Source organism: Lepisosteus oculatus, unplaced genomic scaffold (genome assembly GCF_040954835.1).
Source record: "Lepisosteus oculatus isolate fLepOcu1 unplaced genomic scaffold, fLepOcu1.hap2 HAP2_SCAFFOLD_52, whole genome shotgun sequence".
In the NCBI taxonomy this organism is placed as follows: domain Eukaryota; kingdom Metazoa; phylum Chordata; class Actinopteri; order Semionotiformes; family Lepisosteidae; genus Lepisosteus; species Lepisosteus oculatus.
The window spans coordinates 46,621-60,450 of record NW_027168064.1 but is presented as its reverse complement, the minus strand read 5'-3'; the positions used below and the strand labels follow the sequence as shown (position 1 = coordinate 60,450).

Here is a 13,830-nt window from a genome sequence, read left to right as displayed (position 1 = left end):
TAGCATTTATGTAAACTAACTCAATAGAGTTATGTGATATTGTGATTGTTTTACCTAATGAGGGAATCCATAAGGCCGGACTACTCCAAGTATTGGATCTTGAGAGGAAAAAAAGGAGTATAAAACCAACTACATGATAAAGCCAGGGTGAATGCCTTCTCAGAACGAGCTTGTCTAGTGACGTACTGGTTTAAGGGGGGTAGTGCAGTCTAAAGACAAAATTGCCTTGACCCCTGCAGCAGAAACCGTTTTTGATGTTTTGAAACAAGCTTTCTTGCAGGCACTGGCTCTGGACTGGATTCCCTCAGACGGATCATCTGTATGTAATCTGTATGTAAGTGAAAGAAATGGGTCGTGAGCTGTTGTGCTGGTGCAGGAGCATGGAGATAGGCATCGTCTGGTGGGTGGCCCGGTGGCCAAGGGGCCGTGTTTATGTGTTGTGCAGGCTACCTGCCTGGCTGTATAAACTGTGAATAATCTGGTGTAGAACTAGCAGACCGAATGAAAAGATTTAATTGAAACTTGTAAATATGCTAAATGGAAAATTGTAGCAATTTATATAGACTGTATATATACATTTGGTGTATGCCACAAGTTTGGATGGCAGTGAAGGAATAGGGATTTCCCCAACATGGCAGGGACTCCAGTTAAGAATGCTGGGTTTGTCTCTGAACTGTTAGAAGCTTTGCAGCTGCTGACTGAAGTAGCTGTGGTAAAGTGTAAATCACATAATAAAGAAATGTTTCCAGTAACTCGAGGGAACAACTTTGCAGATGTAGCTGTCAGGTGAGCAGTACTCGTAGAACAGGAGTCTGAGACCCCTGTGAGACCTCTGTTGGTGAAAAGGGGACAGCTACAGGATATTCAGGCTGAGGCCTCTAAAGCAGAGAAAAGGACATGGTTAGAAAAGAGTGTGGTGCTGCCAGCACACTGGACGCTCTGCATGCCCTCACAGCCTAATGCCCTTTATAGCTCGACAAATGCACTCTGTCGGACACCTGGGTGGGGACCGTGTTTGAAGCAGTACCCACTTATGTGGTATCTCAATGTGATGCTTATCAAAGGAACTCAACTACAGTTCAGGTGCAGGTGCTACAGCTCAAAAGGCCTGCTCCTGAGAAACCTTTCACGCAGTAGCAAATGTTTACAATTTACAATTGTAAAGGGAAACCTTGGCTCTTATCATCTGTTTTCCCAGTGGGTTGCTGTCACTGCCTCTGTGTCTACCAAACACTTGATGATGGAGATAAGCCCTCAGTGGGCACTGACCTACCGCTTGTATTATGATCAAGGGACAGGCTGTGGCTGGATTATTCGGGGTGAGATGGACTGAGATCACCCTCAGTCTGCTGGAACAGTGGAATGAAGGAACAGAACTCTAAAAGATCGACTAGACATCAGAATGAAGGAACGCCATGGAATGCGGGCTGGATCAAACAGAACTGTGTAATAGAGCCTGTTTGATATCATCACAAGCCAATCAACAAAACTTCCTGGAGGGATGAATTTGGCTAATGGATTGTTAAATTTGCTAATTCTCTATTGTAATATTGTAGGTTGTTAATTGAAGTGGTGCATGGGGCTGGTGAACAGGTGCTGGACACTTGGAGACCTCCAGTAGAGGGAAGACACGACCTGATACCTGGCGAGTGGGTATGGTGAGGAAGATATACCCTGCCAGATGTTGCAACCCTGCTGGGAAGGACCATATCAAGTGCAACTGACTACCGACTCTGCCATCTGAGTGACAGGACAAGATCGCTGGATCTACGCATTGCGCCGACACCGAACCACTGCACCAGAGACTGAGTGAACATTAATTATTATATTGTAACTGTTTCTGTGTTTGTTGAGCTTCCTGAGGGGGGGCGACAGTGTACCTGTTAAGTGTAATGAGTTTTACTTTGATAAAATGGGGATATGGAATCAATACTTTATCAGTCAGCCACAAATAATAATCAGAGCTCATGTTGGGATTGTATTGCTATAGAAGATGCTCATGGGAGTAATCCCCTTTGATAGAGGTGATTATTTAGGTTTATTGGCATGGGTAAATAGCCCTTCTTTTAGTCTGAGTGTAACTCAGATATATTAAAATGGAAATAACTGTATGCTCCTCGCTATAATCACAGTTTTAGGCCATTCTCTATTAGGGTGATAGACAGCTGTTTAGGTGAGCAAAGACTAAACAGTACTTGTATTCTAGACAATTATTAGCAAATGAATGACTTAGCAAAGCACATCTATGATGAAGAAAAATATATATCATAATTATAATCCAGATAATTGGGGCATTGGTGCATGGCTACAGTCTGTGCTAGGAACCTGGAGAGGGTCTCTGGTTCAATACATATTTGTGTGTCTGGTATTATTCGTTATGATCATACTGTTAATAACCTGCTTGAAAAACATGTGGACTAAAGCTGCTGCTTCTGTGCTAATTGTACGCCCTGAAGGGATCATGAAGGTCAAAAAATGATTTCATGGGAAAGGTTCTCTTATCTAGTGGCAGAACCTGATGGGTAGAACAATATAGTTTTAAGGGGGGTTACCCTTGGGAGTGATTCCCCTAGATGCACATTATTATTATGGTTTGTTTGTTCTTAATAAGATGTTTTGCAGGAACTGACCAAAGAGAAATTTTACAACTTCAGCTAGAATTGTTCTGCAAAACGGCACAGCTGAGGCAGTGGAACAATGTGTAGATTTTTCTAAGAGTTATTACCCAGCTGTTGACCAATCTTGTAAAAAAAACCCTAAGAAAAATGCTGGGCTCCAGCCCACAGGGATTTACCTGTGCTGTAAGAACTAATGCGTGAATAAGGAGACTGGATTCTGGTGAAAGACAGGAAAAAGAAATGGTGTTCACTCAGGTGGAGGGGGCCGTGCCAGGTGCCCTGAATTCATGCTTCCCACTGTAAAAAGGTCACAAACGAACTGAGCAAAGAGCAGGAGTGATGTCTCCACAGGGATAGATGGGGATCACCTGCTTGGGACTGATGTGCACAGCCTTTTTCCTTTTTATGTGGAAGCCTGTCACCACCCAGAAAGAGGAAGAATCTAAACGTGAAGCCTCTTTGTATACAAACTGGCTGAATGAAACTGATAATGAGGGGGATATGAGTAATTTGTGGTACAAATTTATAAATTATACTGTAAAGTTAAAGAAATTTAATGCATCTTGTTATGTATGTGCTTTAATGCCTCATTCTACAGCCTCACCCATGCAACTTTTCCCCCGACCAGTTGATAGTCACATTTCTGAATGCATAAGTCTAGTGGCAGGATTTCCAAAGCCAGATCCAAGATCTTTTCCCACCTTCACCATAACGTATTTGACCTACTCAAAGGGGCATCCATATGCAGCCGGCCTGAAGATAAATAAGTCTACTACAGTAGCATTAGGCTTTGTTTCTCCCAGTGATCCAGCAGTGCATTTTGCTATTCACTTCAATGTTACCAGTAAAAAAGCAGAATGTCCTCCTTTGTGGGATTACCTAAAGAATCACATTACCTGGACTGATTCTCCTGTTAAAATAGCAGTTTACCTGCCTTCTAAGGTTAATCACTCTTATTGCTATGAGAATAAAGGTCGTGGCCCCTCAGTAGGAAGAACAGGAGGCTGTAGCGCCACGGTTACTAACCATACTTTATCTAATGGAACTATGGTTTTGATGGATTGGTATTGGCAATGTGCTACAAAAGTTTATGATAGCCTTCCTCCCCAGTGGAGAGGAGTGTGTGCTCTAGTCACGCTACACCACTCCATTCTCATTGTCCCAGTAAACTCTTACTTGTTAAATTCAATGAAGCCCCTTCAGAGGGAGTCAAGGGTTAAACGCGCTCTCAGTTGGGCTGACAGATATGGTCCAGATATTTCTAAAGTACCAGAAGACCATAGACTATTTACTGCAGCTGAAATGATTTTTTCCTCAGGACTGAGTATTCAGGCAGTAGCTAATGCCCGCTGGTTACAAATTACTCGCTATGAAATGTACTCGTTTATTAACATCACGTTAGAAGGCTTAGACGCTATCAAACAAGAATTAAGGGGAGTTAGATTAATGGCACTTCAGAACAGGTTCGTGCTGGATCTACAAAATGCAGCATCTGGAGGAGTCTGTGCTTTAATAGGAGACTCCTGTTGCACATTTATTCCAGCAAATGAAAATGATTACGGAAATCTTACGCTTGCTATTCAACATTTGAAAGAACTGAGAGACAAGGTGGACAAAGAAAGAGGCATTAAAGATACACCTGCTTTTCTCTCTTGGTTAGAATCACTGTTTGGGCCGGGGGGAATGTGTTTTTTCAAGTTACTAACACCAATTATAGTAGCTGTGATACTTGTCTTCCTGTTTTTGTGTTGCTGTTCGACTTGTATTATTCCAATGCTTCGCAATATGATAATGAATATGTTTGCGCATCAGTATGTTCTGATAAAAACGGAAGAATCTGAAGTATGGGAGCCTCCTGGGAGTCCATATGAAGAATCTAACTTTTAATCATTTTCAAGAATAAAAAGGAGGGAATTGTAGTGGAAATCTAATGAGTTAATTGATTCTTAAAAATGTAGAGAGCTTTGCAAAAAAATATATTGGTGCTTTTAGATAATATTTCAAGGATATAACTGCTATGCTACAGTACGTGCAGAATTTTAGAAAACAGTTCGTCAACAAAGTACACTGTTTAGGTTAGTTTAGAAGACAATGTACCAAAACAATATATGCTGTCTGGGTCATTAGAATTAGCTGAAAGTAACTGATAAACTTTCAATAACAAATCTAGTGTTTTTCTCTCGCTCTATGAGGTAATTTGTTTTCTTTTAGAGAAAGGGGAAGTTTTAGAAGGGACCAAGTGCTGAACTTTTTTTACAGCGCAACGTCTTATAAAAGCCCTGTACTGCTTGTAACTAATTGAGTCTCTGATGCACTTTGCGAAGTGGCAGCAGGGCTCCCAATATTGCAATATTGAAATAAAGACCTTACTCAGGTGAGAACTCTCTCTTGTGGCTTCCTTGATAGTTAAATTTCCACGACAACCCCCTTCCTTGAAATGGACTCCGTGAATGCTTTTACTGCTGCCACCCTGATGAAGGCTCATTCAGAGGATGGCTGGCAGGAAATTGGTAAGAAGAAAAAGAAAAAGAAGAAGGTAACAGGTGAGACCGAAGAGAAATGTGTTTTGTAAAGACTGGTTCCACTTTCTTATGTAATATGGATCTAAACATAAGGCGTGCTGGTCTATGGAGAGAGAGCACGGTCCATCAGCGCTCCCCAATAAAGGCACTGGAAGCAGCTGAATCGCATTGGCGAAGCTCAGCGCTGGGCCGCTGGGCACATCTGACCACAGTTTCCGTAGTGTAGTGGTTATCACGTTCGCCTCACACGCGAAAGGTCCCCGGATCGAAACCGGGCGGAAACAGACCAGACTTCTTCTGTCGCCACGCACAAAAGGGGATTTGGGATTCGCCTAGCGCTGTGATCGAACAGACCCACTCACCTCTTAGTGTGGCGGGATCTGCACAGTGCATGTCGCAGCGCATCCTGCTTTCACTTCAATGCGCGTCCTGATGTACCCCGGTCTCCCGCGTGACAGGTGGGGACAGGTGACAGGTCCACGTGACAGGTCCTATACTAACGAGGAAGACATCTCTCTCTCCGACCCCCGGCATCGTGTCCCGACCCAACGTGCTGGAAGCCGACTCGTGCTGTGATTCCTTTACGGAGCAGAAATGACAACCGAGGAGCCGAGAGATCATTTCAGCATTTCGCGTCTGAACGGAAAACACAAACGACCAACTCGGAATGATTTGCCTTTGACGCTTATCAAAGCGTTCTTTGTGCATCGAACAGACCCACTCACCTCTTAGTGTGGCGGGATCTGCACAGTGCATGTCGCAGCGCTCCCTGCTTTCACTTCAATATGCTTCCTGATGTCGAGTCGTGTGCCGTGCGGAGGCTCTGAAAGCGAGAGCAATGAAAAGGTGCACGACGCTGTGTTAGAAAACAGAGAAGTGAAAGGCAGTCCTTTCTCTAAGGAGGTAAAAGAAAAGCTACTCCCCGTCGGGGAATCGAACCCCGGTCTCCCGCGTGACAGGCGGGGATACTTGCCACTATACTAACGAGGAAGACATCACACGCTCCGACCCCCGGCATCGTGTCCCGACCCAGCGTGCTGGAAGGCGACGCGTGCTGTGATTCCTTTACGGAGCAGAAATGACAACCGAGGAGCCGAGAGATCATTTCAGCATTTCGCGTCTGAACGGAAAACACAAACGACCAACTCGGAATGACTTGCTTTGGACGCTTTTCAAAGCGTTCTTTGTGCACGACAACTGCGCCGCCTAGCAGATACAAATGGGTTGTACAACTTTGAAGTAGCAAATGGAAGAGGGCTAAGCCTCCTCTCTCTTAGCCCAGGTTCGATCTGTCTCCCAGAATCACCAGGGCGCACGCACACACACATACCCGTGCCGTTGAAGTACTCTGCTTCATTTCTAAGGGCAACTCAACATTCACTCCTACCCCGAGTGCAGAAAAGACAGCGTCTGCAGCAACAGCAGCTCAGGTCTCTGCACAGGAGCTAAGCTGCCCCCATCTCCTCTGCTCTGCGGCTCCTACGGAGTGGAGTCCTGCCTGGAGCCGTGTTTGCAGGCGGCGGCTCCCCGCACCCTGTCTGTGCGTCGTGTCCAAGAGCTCCTGGGAGGAAGAGAGAGCCCTCCGACTCGGGGGCTTTTCCACGGTCTGTGTGAGGAGGGGCGGGTGTGTCCAGCAGCTTATCAAGCGGAAGCCTGGGGCGGCGGAGAGCTGTGATCGTGCAGACCTTGAGGTGTCACCTCTTTGTCTGCTTTCCCGCCCTCCCTCCACCCAAGCTCTGCTCCAAAGTAGCCCGGCAACCCCTCACACCTGCACGTGTCACAACCTAAGGTGTGGTCATGAGACACCCATGGGGTGTTGTTCTGTTCTTGCTAATTGTTTCCTGCCCGTCGCAGGCAGGAGTCCATGCGAGGAAGAAGCGCTGGACAGAGCTCAGAGGGCGCACCTGGGTGGCTTTCCTTCTGAGTGACGTTCCTGCAACACTCTCCCGCTACTCTTGGTGCGCTCATGCCGCAACACAGGAAGGCTGGAGCAGGTGGCTGTGGGCTCTGTGCACCGCCGAAATAGCTCAGCTGGGAGAGCGTTAGACTGAAGATCTAAAGATCCCGGGTTTCGGTGTTTTGTTTCATCGCGCCCTTTGTTCCTCTCTCCAGCGCCCCCTGCCTAAAGTGACGCGTCCCTTTCTCAGCCCGAAACGCAAGCGAGACACCAGCAGCAGTCCCTGCAGGTTTCCGTGGTGTAGCGGCTATCACGTTCGCCTAACACGCGAAAGGTCCCCGGTTCGAGACCGGGCGGAAACAGCCTCGTTTTGCACGCTCCTGTACTTCACAGAGGTATTGAGCGACCGGTCATTTGTTCCCAATGTATTTCCGGTGCCTTCATGCACTCTTGTACCAAACGCACGTTCCTTCTGTATGCGGAGCCGATCATTTGCAATTGGGCTGTGCCGACAGATCAGGACGAGCTCTGTCGGCTCAAAAGCAGCGCAGGACCTGCAACAACAACAGAAAGATTAGCATCCAGCGGGGGCTTCTTAGTGAGCCCAAGATTTTATTTTATACATTTATACATTTATTTCAGTTTTGAGCTAAGTAAACCGTTCACTTTTTAGATTATACTAAAGAAGATAATCATCATTTATTTGGGAAGTAATATTATACAATTTTCTCCTAGCTGCGGTGCTGAAGTCCCACCCTACATCAACAGAAAAAGAAATAAAGGAGCATGCAATGTGTTACTTGAAGAATGCATATGAAAGACGGGGGGCCAGGAGATCTGGACACTGAAAATAATAGGTTTTTGGTTCTAACTGTTAGGACAATTAGACAGGGTTTGCAAATAGTGGACAAAAATCGTCTTAACTTCCATTGTAATATTTTTTTTCTTGGAAATATAGAAGTTGTACATTTTAAAATGTATATTTGAATCAAAATGTGGTTTTGAGTTAGTGTGTTAATGTAATTAGTTTTGTGTTTGTCATTACTATACTGTATATTGCCATGTTACCAGAATTTGTAGCTGAAGTTTAAGACTAGTTGTGTTTTTTATGATTATTGCCCATATGTTGATTGTTGATTGATTGTATACAATGTATAATTTGAAATACATATGTTTCAGGTGTGAATGTGTATTTTCAGAATACATTTCTAAACCTAATCATTGGCTTGGTTTACTTGTTTCTACGCCTATAAAATCTATCTTTGATGTATAATAGACCTCTACCCATATACGTATAATAGACCTTTAATGTTATCCGTATAACAGACCTCTACCCATATACGTATAATAGACCTCTAAAGTTATACGTATAATAGACCTCTAAAGGTATACGTATAATAGACCTCTAACCATATACGTATAATAGTCCTCTAAAGTTATCCGTATAATAGACCTCTAAAGTTATCCGGAACTCCAACCATATATGTATAATAGTCCTCTAAATTTATCCGTATAATAGAACTCCAACCATTTATGTATAATGAACGTCTAAACATAGACGTATAATTGACGTATAACTTTAGACGTATATTAGAATTTCATTCTAGACGAATTGTAGACCACATTTAGACGTCTAAGGTATGCGTTTAATAGACGTATATTATACGTCTTTTGCCCACTGGGACTACTGAATGGCGTAGACCTGAAAATAAAACTCACGCGCAACAGAGATGCTTTCTGCTTAATGAACAACATCGGAGAACACAAACTGAGCGTACTCTCTGCATCTTTGTTTGTGAACGCCGAAGCACTCCTGACGGTCGCACCACTAAATACCTAAATACCCCATAGACCGCGTACAGATGAAAGTCTTCAGCCTGCCTGCAGGGAGCCATGTGTGTAACCAAGAAAACCTCTTTCTCGGACAGTTACCCAAAGTGGTAATTTTGGGGTTTGTGGACAAAGCGGCATTCAGCGGCAGTTTTACACAAAACCCCTTCAAATTTAAACACTACAACATTAACTTTCTGGCTCTCTACACGGACGGTGAACAAATCCCGACTAAACCGCTTCAACCGCTTCAACCAGACTTCCAGAATGGACATTGCGTCGGTGAATATTTTAATCTGGTGGAAACATCCGGGAAGCCTCTGAAAGTCTTTTTTTGTGTGTAACAAAGTTGCATTTTCATGTCCGGACGGGGAGACTTTATCATTCCGACATGAAGCCACCCTTAAGTCCTCTGAGGCGTGTCTGTCTGCAAGGCTTGTATTTTGGAAATGTTTTTTTTTTTTTGAAACGGAGAACGACTTTGAAATAGGCTTCCGCCGGCGCCTCGCGATCCAGGTAAGATTGTAGCAAGAACGCAGCGGTGGCGGGGTTTGCTGTAGTCGTGGCCGAGTGCTTAAGGCGATGGACTAGAAATCTATTGGGGTCTCCCCGCGCAGGTTCGAATCCTGCCGACTACGTTGTCCACCTCCTGTCGTTGTGTTCTGGCGCAAGCAAAGAAGCGCACCTCTTTGCTGTTCCTGGTGGTTTTAAAACGCCAAATCGCTTGTACCCGCTGCCTTGGAAATAAATTCTTCAGCGTCTGCAAATGGCATTTTGCAGCTGGAAGCAGATGTCGACGCGTTTTGCACAGAGCACCAAAAAAGCGTCTTTTTTGAAGGTCCAGGCACTGAGCATTGGTGATTTAGTGGTAGAATTCTCGCCTGCCACGCGGGAGGCTCGGGTTCGATTCCCGGCCAATGCAGTAGCTTTCGCAGCGAGCGGCTCCATCACTTGCATCCCCTTGCAACTTGCAACTGAAAACCCACTGAAGCTAAGCAGGTGTGAGCCAGGTCAGTACCCGGATGAGGGTGAGCTACAGGGAAAAACAAAGCTTCCAGCTGGAAGCGGTGTTAATGGTGCCGGCGGGGGGGCATTCACCCTGAGGTCTGTGCGGGTCCCAATTCCCCAGCATAGTGACAGAAAAATAAACATATTTTGGCAACTTTGGTCACCCCCATTTAACTTCTGGGGCAGGAAAAGCACACTTTTCAAAACTTGTTTTTCAGCTCGAAATAAACGTATTTTTTCAAACCTTGGAATCCCAATGTAGCTGCCTGGCTCATTAGAGCCCACTGAGTCAGCCCTTAACCCCACTGTGCAGAAGCTGTCAAAACGGGTTTTTCAGCAGAAATAAACACGTTTGGGCAACTTTGGTCACCCCCATTTAACTTCTGGGGCAGGAAAAGCACACTTTTCAAAACGTGTTTTTCAGCTCGCTGTGACCTCTGTTTTACATCTCATCCAAAAGACAGCGCCCTTTTACAACACAGCGTCTCTGTCACTATCATAAGTGACTGCCATCATAAGAATATGAGTCCAATATTTTAGAATATAGTCGGAATGACTTCTAACCTTACCTGTGGTGTCTTTAATCCCTATTGCTCAATGCATGGTGTACGTACTGCATAGATGTGTCTTGAGAATGAGGAATGGGCCCCTGAGACCGTCATTTACCTGTTTCACAAATGATCGTATTTTACTAGAGATTCTGTTTGGGATTCAGATGTGCATTCGGACAGCAATCCCTTTCAAGAAATGATACGTACTGGATGAGGTCAAAGGTGCTGGAACACTGTATTTAGGATGTGTTTGCAGTGATTGTGTGTCTCCTGCTTCATCGCAGTGATATATAGATGTGCTCCTGTAATTTATTGGTACATGCCCAGGGCAGTAAGCAGTCTGAGGATTTATTTCCAGACGGCATAGAGCAGTGAAGCAGTGAAGTAGTACAACACACTGGATCATTATATTATTAGAATCTATTCTACTTAAATTATTACATTATACACAATTTGAGTTCATTTTAAAAAGTAAAAGGTAATGAAAGGAATGCATTTTCATAAGAAAGATAATACCGATATGCATGTGATAATCTTCCTTATATCATGTAGTGCGTCAGTTGGACACTTTGTGGGCTTGAAATACAAAGCAAATCATGTTCTATGGTACAAGTTAAATACAAAACGTAAGCTTTTATTTTAATTAGATTTGTTTATAAAGCATAAGCAATCATTTATTACATTAATATATGTGAAAATGACATTTTAGCATCATAATATTACATAAAGGTCTCTAGCTTCAACACAGTGATATATATATATATATGCTCAGTGATTTATTGGTACATGCCCAGGTCAATAATCAGAATGAGGATTTATTTCCAGACGGGCTACAGGTAGTGTTGTGAAATACTTCAACACACTGGATCGCAGATTTAGACCCCCTGCACTCTTACTCCTTAAAAACCAAAGAAATGAAGATATGTAGCAATCACATTGTAACAGGGGTGACAGTGACTTAATGCTTATACTAGTGGACTTTTGGTACCTTTAGGGTACGGTGTTCCCTGAAGGGCTCTCAAACCCCGCATTTCAGATGCCTAGCTGTATCACTGATGTGTTGCACCTCAGAATCACTTTTAACCTTACCTCTGGTATCTTTAATCCCTATTGCTCAACGCATGGTGAAAGTATTGCATAATTGTGTCTGAAAATGAGCAATGGGCACCTGAGAGACTCATTTGCCTGTTTCACAAATGATCATATTTGACTAGAGATTCTGTTTGGGATTCAGTTGTGCATTCTGACAGCAATCCCTTTCAAAAAACGATACATTCTGGATGAGGTCAAAGGTGCAGGAACACTGTATGTGTTTGCACTTATTCTGTGTCTCTAGCTTCAACACAGTGATATATATATATATATGCTCAGTGATTTTTTGGTACATGCCCAGGGCAATAATCATTATGAGGATTTATTTCCAGATGTGCTAGGGGTAGTGTTGTGAAATACTTCAACACACTGGATCACAGGTTTAGACCCCCTGCACTCTTACTCCTTAAAAACCTGAAGCGTCTGGCGTCTCGCCGACGTCGAACACCCCCCTCAGGCTGTACTCGTACTCGGCTAACTGCTGTGGAACCCTGTGTGAGAAGCCGTTGGCCACGGTGACGGCTGGCGACCCACGGACGCCCCACTATCGGCCGGCTCCAGCCCCAGCTGGTCCTCTAGAGCCTCCCCACACGGCTCCTCCTCCCGGGCCTGGTAGGGGGCCAGCCGGTCTTGGTGCAGGACCACCACTCTCCCCCGTGTTCGCAACCGGACACGGTAGCAGACCTCGCCCACCACCCAGAGTACCTCAGCGGGCCCCTCCCACGACGGCGCCAGCTTAGGGCTGAGGCATTTGCGGCGGCGCGGGTTGTACACCCAAACCGAGTCCCCGGGCTGGAAGGCAGGCCCCCTGCAGCGCAGGTCGTAGTGCCGCTTCTGCCGGACCCCCGCCTGTGTCAGGTGGGTCCGTGCAAAGCTGTGCACCTGCTGCATCCGCTGCCGCAGGTCCCATTCGTAGTCCGGTCCAGCCAGCGGTGCCGACCCGTCTCCGGGCGACGGGCCGAAGACCAGGTCCACCGGGGTTCACATTTCCCGGCCCAGCATGAGTGAGGCTGGGGTGCACCCGGTGGATTCCTGGACCACGGTCCTATACGCCCAGAGTGCAAGGGGGAGGTGGCGGTCCCAGTCCCGTTGGTGCCGGGACACCAGGGTGGCCAGCTGGGTGGTGAGCGTACGATTAAACCGCGCCACCAACCCGTTGCTCTGGGGATGCAGAGGTGTGGTCCGCGTCTTAGTGATCCCCAGGCACTGGCACACTCTGGCGAAGACCTGGGACTCGAAGTTACGCCCCTAGTCACTATGTAACTCCTCCGGCACCCCCAGCCTGGCAAACATCCCCTCCAGCAGTGCATCGGCCACCGTGGGGGCACTCTGGTCCGGGAGGGCGTAGGCCTCCGGCCACTTCATAAAATAATCCATGGCCACCAAGACGTAGAGGTTCCCGGCCTCGGTGCGCAGAAACGGGCCCAAAACGTCCACCCCCACCCGCTCCATAGGAGCCCCCACCTGGTGTTGTTGGAGGGGGGCCCGAGAGCGCTCGGGGGGACCCTTCTGCGCCACGCACACTGCATACGTTCGGCAGTACCACTCCACGTCCCGGTGGCAAAGACCCCAATAAAAATGGCCTCGGAGGCGCTACAGGGTTTTTTTACCGCCAAAGTGCCCCACGCCCGGCTGGCCATGCACTGCTCGGAGCACCGCCCCGCGGAGCGACCAAGGCACCATCAGCTGCCACCGTACCTCGCCACTGGAGGGTACCCGGCACCCCCGGCGCAGCACCCCGTCCTTTACCTCCAAGGCCTCCCACAGGGCGCAGGGGGCCTTGACGGACTTTGGGTGTGGGGCGAGCTTCTCTCGCGTAGACCGCACTCCGGCTACCACTCCTAGCATGCCCAGCAGTACTACGAGCGCCTAGGGGCGCTTCCTCCTCACCACCAGGCGAGGGCGTTACAATACATAGAATATGCATGTAAAACGAACAGATCTTATCGAGAGGGTTATCAGAATACAAAAGGTATATATTCAGTCAGTTACAAAGTGTTACACATATCAAGAGGACATACATTCAGTATATCATTCATTTAGACCATTTCATAAATGAACCTGGTAATAACTTCTACATTAGATACTGAAAACAAGTACATAACTCTTAGGAATTAAATTGATATCAACTGGTTGGGATAACAATTGAATTCGCGAGCAGTAATGCAGTGAAGTTGAATACTCATCCAATCTCTGGGGATTCAGATCTCCTGCGGGCACAAAGAAACAGTTGCAGGCTTGTTGCTGTCCAATCCGTGCTCTCTGTCTAGGTGCCAGGCTGTGCTGTGCGGGTTGCGACGGTGCGCTGCTGA

The 13,830-nt window shown here is 46.3% G+C and overlaps 3 non-coding genes across 3 annotated transcripts; 2 read left to right on the top strand and 1 right to left on the bottom strand.

Moving 5' to 3' along the window:
• The first annotated feature begins 5,351 nt into the window (after positions 1 to 5,351).
• Positions 5,352 to 5,424, top strand: trnav-cac (transfer RNA valine (anticodon CAC)). Its single transcript has one exon. It is a non-coding gene; the product is annotated as a tRNA-Val (tRNA).
• A 634-nt stretch (positions 5,425 to 6,058) lies between these two features.
• Positions 6,059 to 6,130, bottom strand: trnad-guc (transfer RNA aspartic acid (anticodon GUC)). Its single transcript has one exon. It is a non-coding gene; the product is annotated as a tRNA-Asp (tRNA).
• A 1,196-nt stretch (positions 6,131 to 7,326) lies between these two features.
• Positions 7,327 to 7,399, top strand: trnav-aac (transfer RNA valine (anticodon AAC)). Its single transcript has one exon. It is a non-coding gene; the product is annotated as a tRNA-Val (tRNA).
• Positions 7,400 to 13,830: the final 6,431 nt, after the last annotated feature.